Below are 11573 nucleotides of genomic sequence, written 5' to 3'. Positions count from 1 at the left end.
TACAGCATCCAATCCACCAGCCAATCTAATTTGTCCTAATGCAAAATGTCAGCCCTCCAGATTCACAGGTCCTGCATCCACAGATTCAACCAAAATTTTTTTATTTGTATAGAACATGTACAGAATTTTTTCTTGTTATAATTCCCTAAAGTATACAGTATGAGAACTATTTACTTCACATTTACATTATGTTAGGTATTATAAGTAATTTAGAGGTGATTTGAAGTATATATGAAGTGGTATAAGCATATGGGTCTTATGCCAGTACCAAGAGGTTTTATAAAAGGATTCGAGTATCCTTGGATTTTGTTATTGTTGGGACCAGTCTCCTAAAGGATGACCATCCAGACACTAACAAGTATCTCACTTTTCCACCTCTTCCCAGCTTCCCACTGCCCTAGTGTGAGCCAAAAGCATCTCCCTCTAGCTCACTGCAATCACTGTCAAAATTCATTCTTCTGCTTTCCTTCCTGCCCTCCTCAAAGTCAATTTCCATCCGCAGCCAAGACGACCCTCGAGTCATTCAGCCCTCCCATAGCTTTCCCATGCACTTAGGATAAATGCAGACTCAACCCAGCTTCTCACAGTAGCCCCACAACTGCATCTCCAGCTCTATCGCCTGTCCTGCTCCCTGCTCAGTGCCACTCTGACTCTCACTCTAACCCTTCAGCTCACCAAGTTTTTTCCCACCCTACTTTCTTTCACTCGCTCCAAGAGGTATAGGATCCTGCACTTATTCCACTTTCCAGGTTTTCACTCAATGTCAGCACCCCCAAAAGAGCAATTTGTTACTCTTTGTCTAAAGTGGTTACCTAATCCCAATTACCCCGATTATTTCCTCCACAGCAGTGTTACATAAAATTGTAAAAGATCATTGATTTGAACCCAGCACCAGCCCCAAGTACCAACAGACCAAACCATTATGGAGTTTAATCATAGTAAGTTTTTGTTGGTTGCTTGAGGCCCAAAAGCCAATAATTAGCTAAGTAAGAGTTAACCAATTAACTAACTAAGCTGTAACCAATTGACTAGTGGACTAATCTCTGTAGCCGATTGAGTTGTTTTCTATGCCTCACTTCCATTTTTCTATGAATGCTGTTTGATAACATGGCTAGCATCCTCAGAATCTGCTCTGGTTTGTGGATTATTTTTTACTTTATTTTCCTTTGCTCAAATAAACTACTAAATTTAATCGGTCTAAGGAATTTTCCTTTTAACAGTTTTAGAATAATCAGCAGGATCCTAACCAGAGCTCCAGGATTCCCAGGAAGTATTAAGTAACCAGGCACAGGAACCTGCTGAGTCCATTGTGCTGTTTTCTTGCTGCAGTTGGAGACTGTGGGTAAGTTCTTGCTGAAATTTTGAGCTCTCTGAACTTATTTGTGAACCAGAAGAGTTTGAGCAAACTATTTCATCCAGACTGGGTTAGAAAGTCATGACTTGGATCAGACTTGGATCCTGAGGGGAAGTCTCAGGTGTCTGAGTGGGTCAGACAAGAAAATAGTGAATTGAGATAAGAAAGGTGATTAGTAGATAGGGAACCATGGGTTCATCTGAACCTATTTAGTGCCAATGGTCGGTTTCTGGTGATGCCTGTCTTCCTGGCTTTACAGACAGCCACCATCTTGCTACATGATGCATGCTTGTACAAACTCTTCTTTGTGCAGGCTCAGAGACAGAGTGAGTGCAAGCTCTGCTGTATTTCTTTTTATAAGGACACTAATACTGTAAGATCAAGACTCCACTCTTATGACATCATTTAACCTGAGTTACCACCTTGTAGACCTTATCTCCAAACTCAGTTTCACTGGAGTTCTACATATGAATTTTGGAAGGATGAAATTCATTCCATAGCAGACTCTGAGGAAACTGAACCTAATCCCAGAAACAAAAGTGTTCTGAGATTTTATTTAATCCAGTATGAACTTATTTTTACCTTCCACTCTGTCTTCCATCTGTAGGAGCTTTCTCACTAAGGTGAAATGGGAGTGTACAGTATTTTCTTGTCAAAATCCAGAAGAATTTCAGAAGTAGAATTACTAGCAAAATCAGAGAAAAGCATCTGAATAGACCTCCACAAAACTATGATCTCCAGGTGGCTTGGAGAAGAATGACTGATCTAGAACACTAGTGTTCTCTAATTCTATGCACTCTATGAGGGTATATATGGAAAGAGATGATGGGCATGTAGTTCTTTGCAATCAAAAAAGGAAAATTATAAATCAGTAAAAAAAAAAGTTGAACTAGGAGGCTGATATGCAAGTAAATTTGTTGTAACTGTCAAGACTGGGAATAAAAAAATGTAAGTGTCTTTTATCATAGTTTAGGCAACTCTGAATCATACTTCTAAATTTTTCTGTCTTCTTCTATATTTCTATGATTTTAAAGCTAGAAATAGATTCCATGAGAGTTTTAATAAATTATTAATTATTAATAAGCAAAGAGTTGAAAATGTTTCAAGGTAAGCTTCCTTAAATTCTTTATTATATCTACTCTGTGCACTTTTGTGAAGAATCTGATCTAAACTTATATCATTTTAGAGACTCAGTAAAACATAGGAATATTATTGTATTATTTAAGAATAACTATTTAGAATATTTTATTTGTTTTAACTATTTTACATTATTCTGAGTCATGTAATTACACATGACATGACAGTGACAGGTAGGCTGGGAAACAGCTCATCTGGTCAGGTGACCTCTTCTGCCTGGCTGGGAAGCACAATTTCCCTGTCTGTTCCATAAAACTGTGGGGATTCAGGAAACTTTATCCTCAGTAGAATTTGTACTTGAAAAACTTTGACCACTCAAGAGAGCCCTACACATAGTAGGCATTCAGTAAAAGTATATTAAATATATCAAATTGGTAAGATTATCCAAAGTCACAGACACATGACAACTTTAGGAATTAAATTTGGAAAAATTGTAACCATTACAAGATCCTCTTTCAGAGGACATACTCATTTTGAATTGTGCTTTTTTTTTTTTAACTAGATTTGAAAAGGACTAGAAGGATGGAAACTAACTTTTAGATTATCACAGTAGAAGAAAAAAACAGGAATATCTTAATAGGCAGCATCCCTAATAACTGCTTTTTAACTGAATCAAACAGTTAGGGGTTGTTTAACATGATTTCATTTCTTTTAATAGTCCACTATTAAACTCTGAATGAACAGTCTGATCTCTCTTCCTCAGAGTGAAACAGACTTGTCCTACCACCCAATAAACTCAGCTGACTTTCTCCTAGTATATTTTTAACCTGCACAGGAAATACTAAAGAGTAAGGAAGTTGGAATGTGACTGACCTTTTACCTATAATGATACCAGCCACACTGGTATTTGCCACCAGTGACATGGGAACAGAGCTGACGGTGTTTGCTGGAGAACTGAGTGGCTTCTTTTCATTTGACCTGATATCTTTCCTGTAGTTTTGCGGTGTCCTATAATTACTTCAGACGTCATTGATTTTAAAACAGGGCATTTACACCTTTTGAAAGAAACTTAAGAATACTATCGCAGGGGTATTGTTCTTTACTGAAGATCCAAACAGATTAATGAAATGGGAGTCTAGCAAGATTACCTTCCACACATGCAGCTATGCAATGACATGAGGCCTTCCTGTATAACATATCTTGTTAGGGTAGTCTAAGTAGAATGTCTAAATCATTAAAATGTCCAGTCATCTAACACAGAGCAATTTACCAATGTTTTGGTCACTAAAACATTAACAGTACAGCTTAATTATGCTTTGAAATCCTTTTACACTCAGCCATTAAATGACTGTTGGATGACTTTGGGCCCAGTTCATAGACAACCTTATATAATATTTGCTTCCTTCATAGCTGTAAACCAACAAAACATGACATCTTCTTCCTTTCTTTTCACTTAATTACATGACTCAGAATCAGGCTTTTAATTCATACTGGGTAGTAGCCATCCAAAGGCACCTACAGACATTTTGTACATAGTAACTGAGAAACATAAATTTATTTTATTACTACCAAATTCCCCCAACAGAATTCTGAGGTAGCAACCCCCCAAGTCCTACTGAAGTCACCTCCCCCACTGCTTGGCTCCCTCCTTAATGCTACTACCCCACCTACCCCCCCACTCCACCCCCACTCCCACCATGGTCTAAGATGCTATCATTGTTACCTAAGTTATTACAACTACCCCCCTTGCCATCTTTCCTCTAACCTCCTCTACTGCATTTTCCATTTGACCACAGATTGCCTCCTACACAGCAAATCTCATAATGCATCTGTCCAACTTCAAATCCTTCCATGGATTTTTTTCGCTGCTTCAAACTAGAATGCTGGCTTTTGAAGGTGATAAAAATGCTTAGACCCCCACTGTCTTCTCCAGCTTCATCAGCCACTCTATTTTCACACCATGGGATGTTAGCACTTGCTTGGGCATTCACTGAAGAAAACTTAGGTTTAGGTGTAGCTCTGTAATAACAGAGAGATTGATGCTTCTATGTCGTTACCCAAAAAAAAAAATCCTTATCAATCTTATCAGTTGCTAACCAAATAATTGCTTTGATGAAAGAGATGAGATTGTGTAAATTGACATGGTATCTTAAGTATCAAAATGATGCTTAAAAAAATTATAATTTTTTAGGGCTTTTTTTTTTTTTTTTTTAGTAAGACTAGGGTTTTGTTCACACTTACAAAGTAGGAACTCTACCGCTTGAGCCAGGTCTCCCATCCATTTTGCTGTGGTTATTTTTGAGATGGGGGTCTTGAAAACTGTTTGCCCAGACTGGCCTTGAACTGTGATCCTCCTAATCTCAGCCGCCCAAATAGCTAGGTTTACAGGTGTGAGCCACCAGCACCCAGCTAATTTTTAAATTTTTAATGTCCCAAATATATACATGTGCTTCATACTTACTAAATCTCATCTAATTCTCCCAGTGCCTTCCCAAGTGGGTAACATTGTCTCCAGTAAGAGGAGGTAACCACATACTGGAACTGTGGATTTGTTCACTAGATTCCAATTAATTTTCTTTGGAGGGGTTGTATAAACAAAAACTACATTTCCCACATTCCCTTGCAGCTAGAGTTCTGGAAGGAAATTGGGTCTCAAAAAGTAAATAGCACAACTGTGACATGAGGATATAGAAGACAGAAATAAGACAAAGACCACATTGTCTTATTCTGTTTTTACTATAACAGAATACTTGATAGTGGATTATATATAAAGAAAAGAGTTTCATTTTTGACTCATAGTTCTGGGAGCAGCAACGTCCAAGATCAAGCAACTAAATCTGGTGAGGGTGACATACTGCTTACAATTGTGGTAGAAAATAGGACAGGCTTGCACACGCAGAAGAGGCAAAACATGAGGGGCAGCCTCTCTTGGTAACAGTCCGCTGTCCTGGCAACTCATCCAGTCCAGGCCCAAGAGAGTGAGAAGTCACTCACAAAACAAAGACATGGATCCATTCATTCATGAGGGCTCTGCTGTCAAGACCCAAACACTTCCCATGAGGTCCACCAACCAACACTGCCACATGAGGACCAAGCCTCAACATGAGTTTTGGTGGAGACAAACACTATCTTATCCATAGCAGCCACCTTCCTTCCTTCCCTGCTATTTCCCCTGCTTAGTAGGTTAAGGCTCCTGGCTTCATGTTCCAGCAGCTGTTCTGGAAACTTCTGGTGGATGGAGGCTGTGCAGCAATAGCCTCAGCAAGACCTTGATGCAACTCACTGATGTTCTTTCTCGAAGGTAGCAGCAACCCTGGTCGGTCAGTTTTGTAGTTTTGTGGTCACTCCTGGATGATTTGGGAACAAACTAGGATCTACTTCTTCAACCTTCCTAGTGCTTTAAAAGTGGCTAATCCTTCATATTAAATCCCTTCCTGTGTGAAATACTTACAGTTGTTTCTCTTTTCTTGTATTGAAACTGACAGTGTGCTTAAGCTGCTGGAATAAAGTCATCCAAACAATAGAGCAGCTTAAGTAGACAGAAGGTCATTTTCTTCCATGTTACAGTCAGAAGTAGCTGGTACCACACAAGTGAAATGGCTCTGTTGTCATCAAAGTGCCACTTCTCTCTTCAATCCAAGACAGCTCCAAGGGTTGGCTGTCACTCAGCCAATTGGGAATTGGGGAGTCAATACTGAATGATCTTCAAACACTTACAAATTCCCATTCACATACCACTAGTTAGAAGTGAGTCACATAGTCAGTAGGTAAGCAACCATATGCACAACTTATGGAAAGGGAGAGAGTATTTTATTAGGCAAAAAAAGAAAGGAAGAATGGTAACTAGGGTAAATTGTCAATCTCTACCATGTCTACCCCTCCTTCCAATATCTGCACGCAGTCTTCTTTTCTGTGACTAGATCGCACTCAGCTCCATCTTTAAGTAGCAGTCTAAACTATTGTTTTCCATGTGAAAGTAGCTATTCAAAGATCTCTCCTGCACAGTTCTGCAGCCAAATTTCCTCTTATTAACTGATATCTGTGCTCAGCCTGTCCTCTCATTTAGTGTTGGCTACTATGTTAGTCAACTTTCCATCACTGTTACAAAATATCTGAGAAAAAAACATAAAAGAGGAAAGATTTATTTGGGCTGATGGTTTCAGAGGCTTCAGTCCATGGACTTCTTGGCTCCGTTGTTTCTGGGCTGTGTTGAGGCAGAACACTGTAGTGAAGAGTATGTGGTAGAGCAGAAGTGCCCACCTCATGGGAGCCAGGAAGCAAGGAGAGGGAAAAAGAGCCAGGGACTGAAGATACAATATTCCCTTCAAAGACCTACTTCCCAATGACCTACTTCCTAGCCCCAGCTCCTAGAATTTCCACCATCCAAGAACGCCATCAGCTGGGGCCAAGCTTTTAGCACTTAACCTTTGGGGGACATTTAAGAACCAAGCTATAATAACTACCTTTGGTGACAGCAATTTGAAACAGTTGAGAAGTCAACATCTTCCATACAATCTTTGATCTGGGCCAGCTTTCATTGTCTGGCCAAGGAGAACCCTTAACAAGAAGACACAGGAGACAGGTCCCTATCACTGAGACAGGCCTCTGCTACCCAACTTACCGATTGCTACTTGGGGTCATCGACAGATTTTCCAGCTAAGATTGTATGGCCCTGTTGTTAAGTTATATTAGATTGCAAACCATAGGCAAAAAGACCTCCCTTAATTGGAGTTATATTCCTTTCCATCTCTTTAGTAGTTAATAGATGCATGACTTCTCTTTCCCATTGGCAAGAACTACATCTTGTAGCTACAAAAGATGTTGTGAAATATGGTATCTAGCCATGTAGCTATGTGCCTTACTAATACGCAGAAATTCCAGTACTACAAGAAGAAAATAGGTATCCTAGGAGGCAATTAGAAATCTGTGCCACCATGAGAATCACAAGGTTATAGCCACTCCACTCCAGATCCCAAAGGCACAACTACTTCCAAAACTGTCTTCCAGTATCTGCAAAGAATATGAAGGCTCCTAGTTCTGCCCTTCACTCTGCTAGCAAATAGTCTCCAAAACAGGCATGATGTCTTTCTGTGTCATGTTGTTTTAACTTACTTCATCATTCATTTACTTACTTATCCTAGCAGCCATCATTTACTGAATACCTACTATGTGTCAGACATTTACTTAGAGAGTAGTAATGCAAAGATAATTATAAGAGTCGTTGGGGATCTTTATACAAGAGTTTCTATTTATTTGGATTATTTTCTGAGAAAATTTGTCATTCTTTTGTGAACATAGCATTACAACTTTTATTTTAAAAAAGGTTCAAGAGAAAGCATACACCAGGGAAAAGGAGTTGGTTTTTACTTTCCTCAGTTTTATAGTGTTTATATCAGTTGGCCTAACTAAAACTTATAATTTAATGTTAAATGCAGTGAGTCATATAAGAAACAAAAATTCTGGCAATAAGGACAAGTTTCATTCCAATTACATCTACACACTCTTACTAATCAACTGCTATATTGATACCTGCTTTCCATCATGAAAATGAAACTGCAATAGAAAGATTTTCTGCCTCCATGGAGGACCCCCCCCAAATTTAGAATCCCACTTCCTGTGGATCCAACCTACATCAAAATATTCCACAAAAGGAGCCAGACACAAGTGAAGACCTACTGTATTATTCCATTTGCATGTACATTATAATATCAGGAAACTCCTCTGTGTTGTTAGAATGAGGACAGGAGTGCCCCTGGTGGGGACATCAGGAGATTTTGGCCATCTTCCATGCATGGATCTAGAGCTGATTACAGGTACTTTCACTTAATACCTGATATGAAAATTCCAGTAGCAGTTTTTCATTCTTCAGACAACTTAGAAGGCATTAAGAGAAATGTAAGGGGTGATAGGCACAGTGCCAGACACCAGGGAGGTTTTAAACAACATATAGTACTCATATTCTCTCAGAGGTACTTTTCTGTTTTCCAATCAAAATAAGGCAGCTGAGGCTGAGAGTGTAGCTCAATGGTAGAGCACTTGCCTAGCATGCGTGAGGCCCTGGGTTCCATCCCCAGAACCACAAAATAATAGTTATTATTATTATAATGCAGCTGTGCTTGGTATGCTGGCACACACCTGTAGTCCCAGCACTCAAGAGACTAAGACAGGAGGATCACAAGTTTGAAGCCAGCCTGGGCTACCTAGCAAGACCCTGTCTTTAAAATAAATAGATAACAATAAAGCAGCTGTGATATGGAGAATCAGGAGTTCAGACTCTGTGTGTCTATGTGTCACCTCTCTGAGCCTCTGTTTGCTGAGCTACATCTGAACTCTGCTCTGTCATCCTCTTCTGGTCAAATGATCAGGGTTGCTATTTCCCTCTTTTGTTCTAAAGAAGTGTTTTCGCATTCATAAGATAAAATTAGGTTGACACTGAAAACAAGAATGATTTTGTAACAAACTGTGTAGCCCTTTACCAAAAGTTAGGACAGTGTGGCCAGAAATGCCTGGGCCCAGTCAGCCCTGAATCTTGGCTTATGTTCAATGCCAATCACAAACTTACTGCATGGCCTTAGGCAAAGTATCTCTTTTTCTGGACTTTGGTTTTGTCATTTGTGAGCTAAGGGGGCTGAACTGGATGTTTCCACCAAATCCCTCCCAGATCCAAGTAGCAGGTCCAAGATTCTGGTTGTCTGATGCAAGCTTAGCTTTCCGTACACAGCTATATGTGTTAAAAATCAACCTAAATTCAGATTTTAAAATCATTGTTACTCAATGTGCACTGTATACCACATTATCCCTGATTTTCAGATGAGGAAACTGACCTCTAGAAAGTTCAGAGCTTCAGCTCTGTGTGTAAACTTGGTTGGCACAAAACACAGGATCAAAAGCTTTGTCCTCCTGACTCCAGCACTTCCCTCTCCCCACAGGGGCTTGCAACTCATCCAAAAATCAGCAAATAGGCCCTAAAATAAAGCTAATCCCAAAGCAAAAAATTTTCTTTTTCTAGTTTCCTCCAGTTGAGAAAGAAAAGCAAGAATTGGGAGTTTCATTTATAAGGATTAAAATATCATGTCATTTGTTAAAATTATAATCCATCTAGAGTTTGTAGAAGTTCACACAATGACTCCAAAATCCCAGCCCAATTTAACACTTGGTATACAAGTCTTCATTTGTACTACACTTCACATTTTATCTGTAAGACGTAAATTTTTTAGGTCGTAAAAGATTTCATGAGTATATGGTCAAAGATCAACAAGGATTTTCCTGTCTTTTTTTAATTACACTGCTAAATTAAGATGGATTATGGGTAGATTACTCAACTTGACATGCCATCCACTGTTAGGAGTCACACATGACTTGGAGAGTTGCCTCCATGAAAACATCTCCAAGAAGCAAAAGAAAATAACTCTGGCGTGAGGCACTGTGAATAGTGCTATTGGTAAACTTAGAAATATTTTTAATGTTGTTTCAACCTGGCTAATGATTGTTTTAGAACAAGTCTCCCACTACGGCCTGACACTTGATCTGCCAGATTCCTTAAAAGACACTGGGCCAGGCAGGCGGTAATATATCATGCTCCACAAAGATACAAAATGTCCCGAACTTTGCCATTGCTCTCAAGGAGTTGTTAGAGTGGTTCGAGGTCACTTAAGTACTTCTAAAAATACCATGGGATAACTTTCCTGGCCCTGTTTCCTTTAGACTCTAGACCATCAATTAATGGAAAAGAAATAGCCATAATCAAAGTTTGCTTTGAGAAAAAAAATCACAGTATTTAATCTGTCTTTATGGTGTGGTTCTTTGGTGCTGAGTCTCCCACTGAATTTCTGTTTCCAAATTCTATGCTAACCTGAATACCAAGTTGGGTTAACATGCTATATAATGGGACTGTTTTCTAAATCAAGCATTACAACCCTGCATATTTGTTTATTCCTGCAGTTGTAAATTTATGGTGTGTTCCCACTAAAGCTGTGTTCTCAAATCTCCCACCCCCTCCCCCTCACACACACACACTTGCCCAGTTTGTTGACCTTACTAAGTACAAGAATAATATCTCTTGGAAACTGCTTATGTCCAACAGCACTTTCTAGTGTTCCATATATCATTTGTTAAACATGCTTTTAGAATCTATCATTCCAGAGACTAGGAATTACAGATATAGCATTAAACAAGTTGGGCATAGTCCTGTCCCCACAGAAATTACTGCCAAAACAGATTTAGACAGGAGCCGTACAGGCACCAAATGGGAAAAAAATAAAGGACCCTGCTGAATTAGAAATAGAGGCTCCTTCAGAAAAGGAATGTCACCCAATAAACAAGAACCTATTCTACCCAAAGCTCATTATCTCTTATCAGCATATAGAGTTCACAGTGGGGTCCCTGCAGAGTGTGAGGAGATAGGGAAAAACCCTACCAGCCCACTCATCTGCAAGTCTGAATTTGAGGAGAGCTTGCCGCGCACAGCAGGCAGTCTGATGTATGCCGTGAGTAATAGCAGACCATGAGCCAGGTGCTGTTCTAAACCCTCTACATAGATCCATTTATTTTTCCTTTCATTTAATTCTTCAAAACCTCTCTGCAAGGTAGTATACAGTTGAGGGAACTGAAACACAGAGAAGCTGAGTGACTTGCACAAGGTCACACAACTACTAACTTAGGTGCAGTACTTGAACCCAGACAGCCTAGCTCAGCTTGAGCTCTTAGGTCTTACCCTCTGCACTTCTGTACTCCAGGAGCCCGATGAGTGCCCTACTTCCCTCCAGCAGTCCTCACTCTTTGACATAGAGAGTGAGGGTAAGTGTTTCAATTCTTATGGTGACCAGATTCACATCCCAAACTTTGCAACAGGAAGCTGGTGCAAGAACAACCAGTTGCAGCTTAATTGCTCAGAGTGAGCTCTAGATGACATGTTGGACTTCCCAATCCCAGAGGCCAAGGGACCACTGGGGAAAGGGTGTTTGAAGAGCATCCCAAGTCATTATGAGGAAGACCAGACAATGCAGCACAATTAAAGTCCAAGTCCTTCCAACAAACATCTTCAACACAAAGGTTGCCTAACCTCTCTTGGTCAATCCCATCTCTGCTTTTGGCTACAAAGTGTTGTTAAAAAACAAAATGGCAACAATTCAGTTTAGTCATC

At 39.7% G+C, this 11573-nt stretch overlaps 1 long non-coding RNA gene across 2 annotated transcripts in view; it reads left to right on the top strand.

Moving 5' to 3' along the window:
* Nucleotides 1–1038: 1038 nt before the first annotated feature.
* LOC141425743 (uncharacterized) overlaps nt 1039–11573 on the top strand; it is a 47580-nt gene continuing 37045 nt past the window's right edge. For both annotated transcript variants that reach the window (XR_012450827.1, XR_012450826.1), the window contains exons 1-2: nt 1039–1135; nt 1221–1342. This is a non-coding gene — a long non-coding RNA (uncharacterized lncRNA). The remainder of the gene's footprint in view (nt 1136–1220; nt 1343–11573) is intronic.

Source organism: Castor canadensis, chromosome 8 (assembly GCF_047511655.1).
Source record: "Castor canadensis chromosome 8, mCasCan1.hap1v2, whole genome shotgun sequence".
Classification (NCBI taxonomy): Eukaryota; Metazoa; Chordata; class Mammalia; order Rodentia; family Castoridae; genus Castor; species Castor canadensis.
The sequence above is the reverse complement of the archived record's forward strand: the minus strand, read 5'-3'. Positions and strand labels throughout refer to the sequence as shown.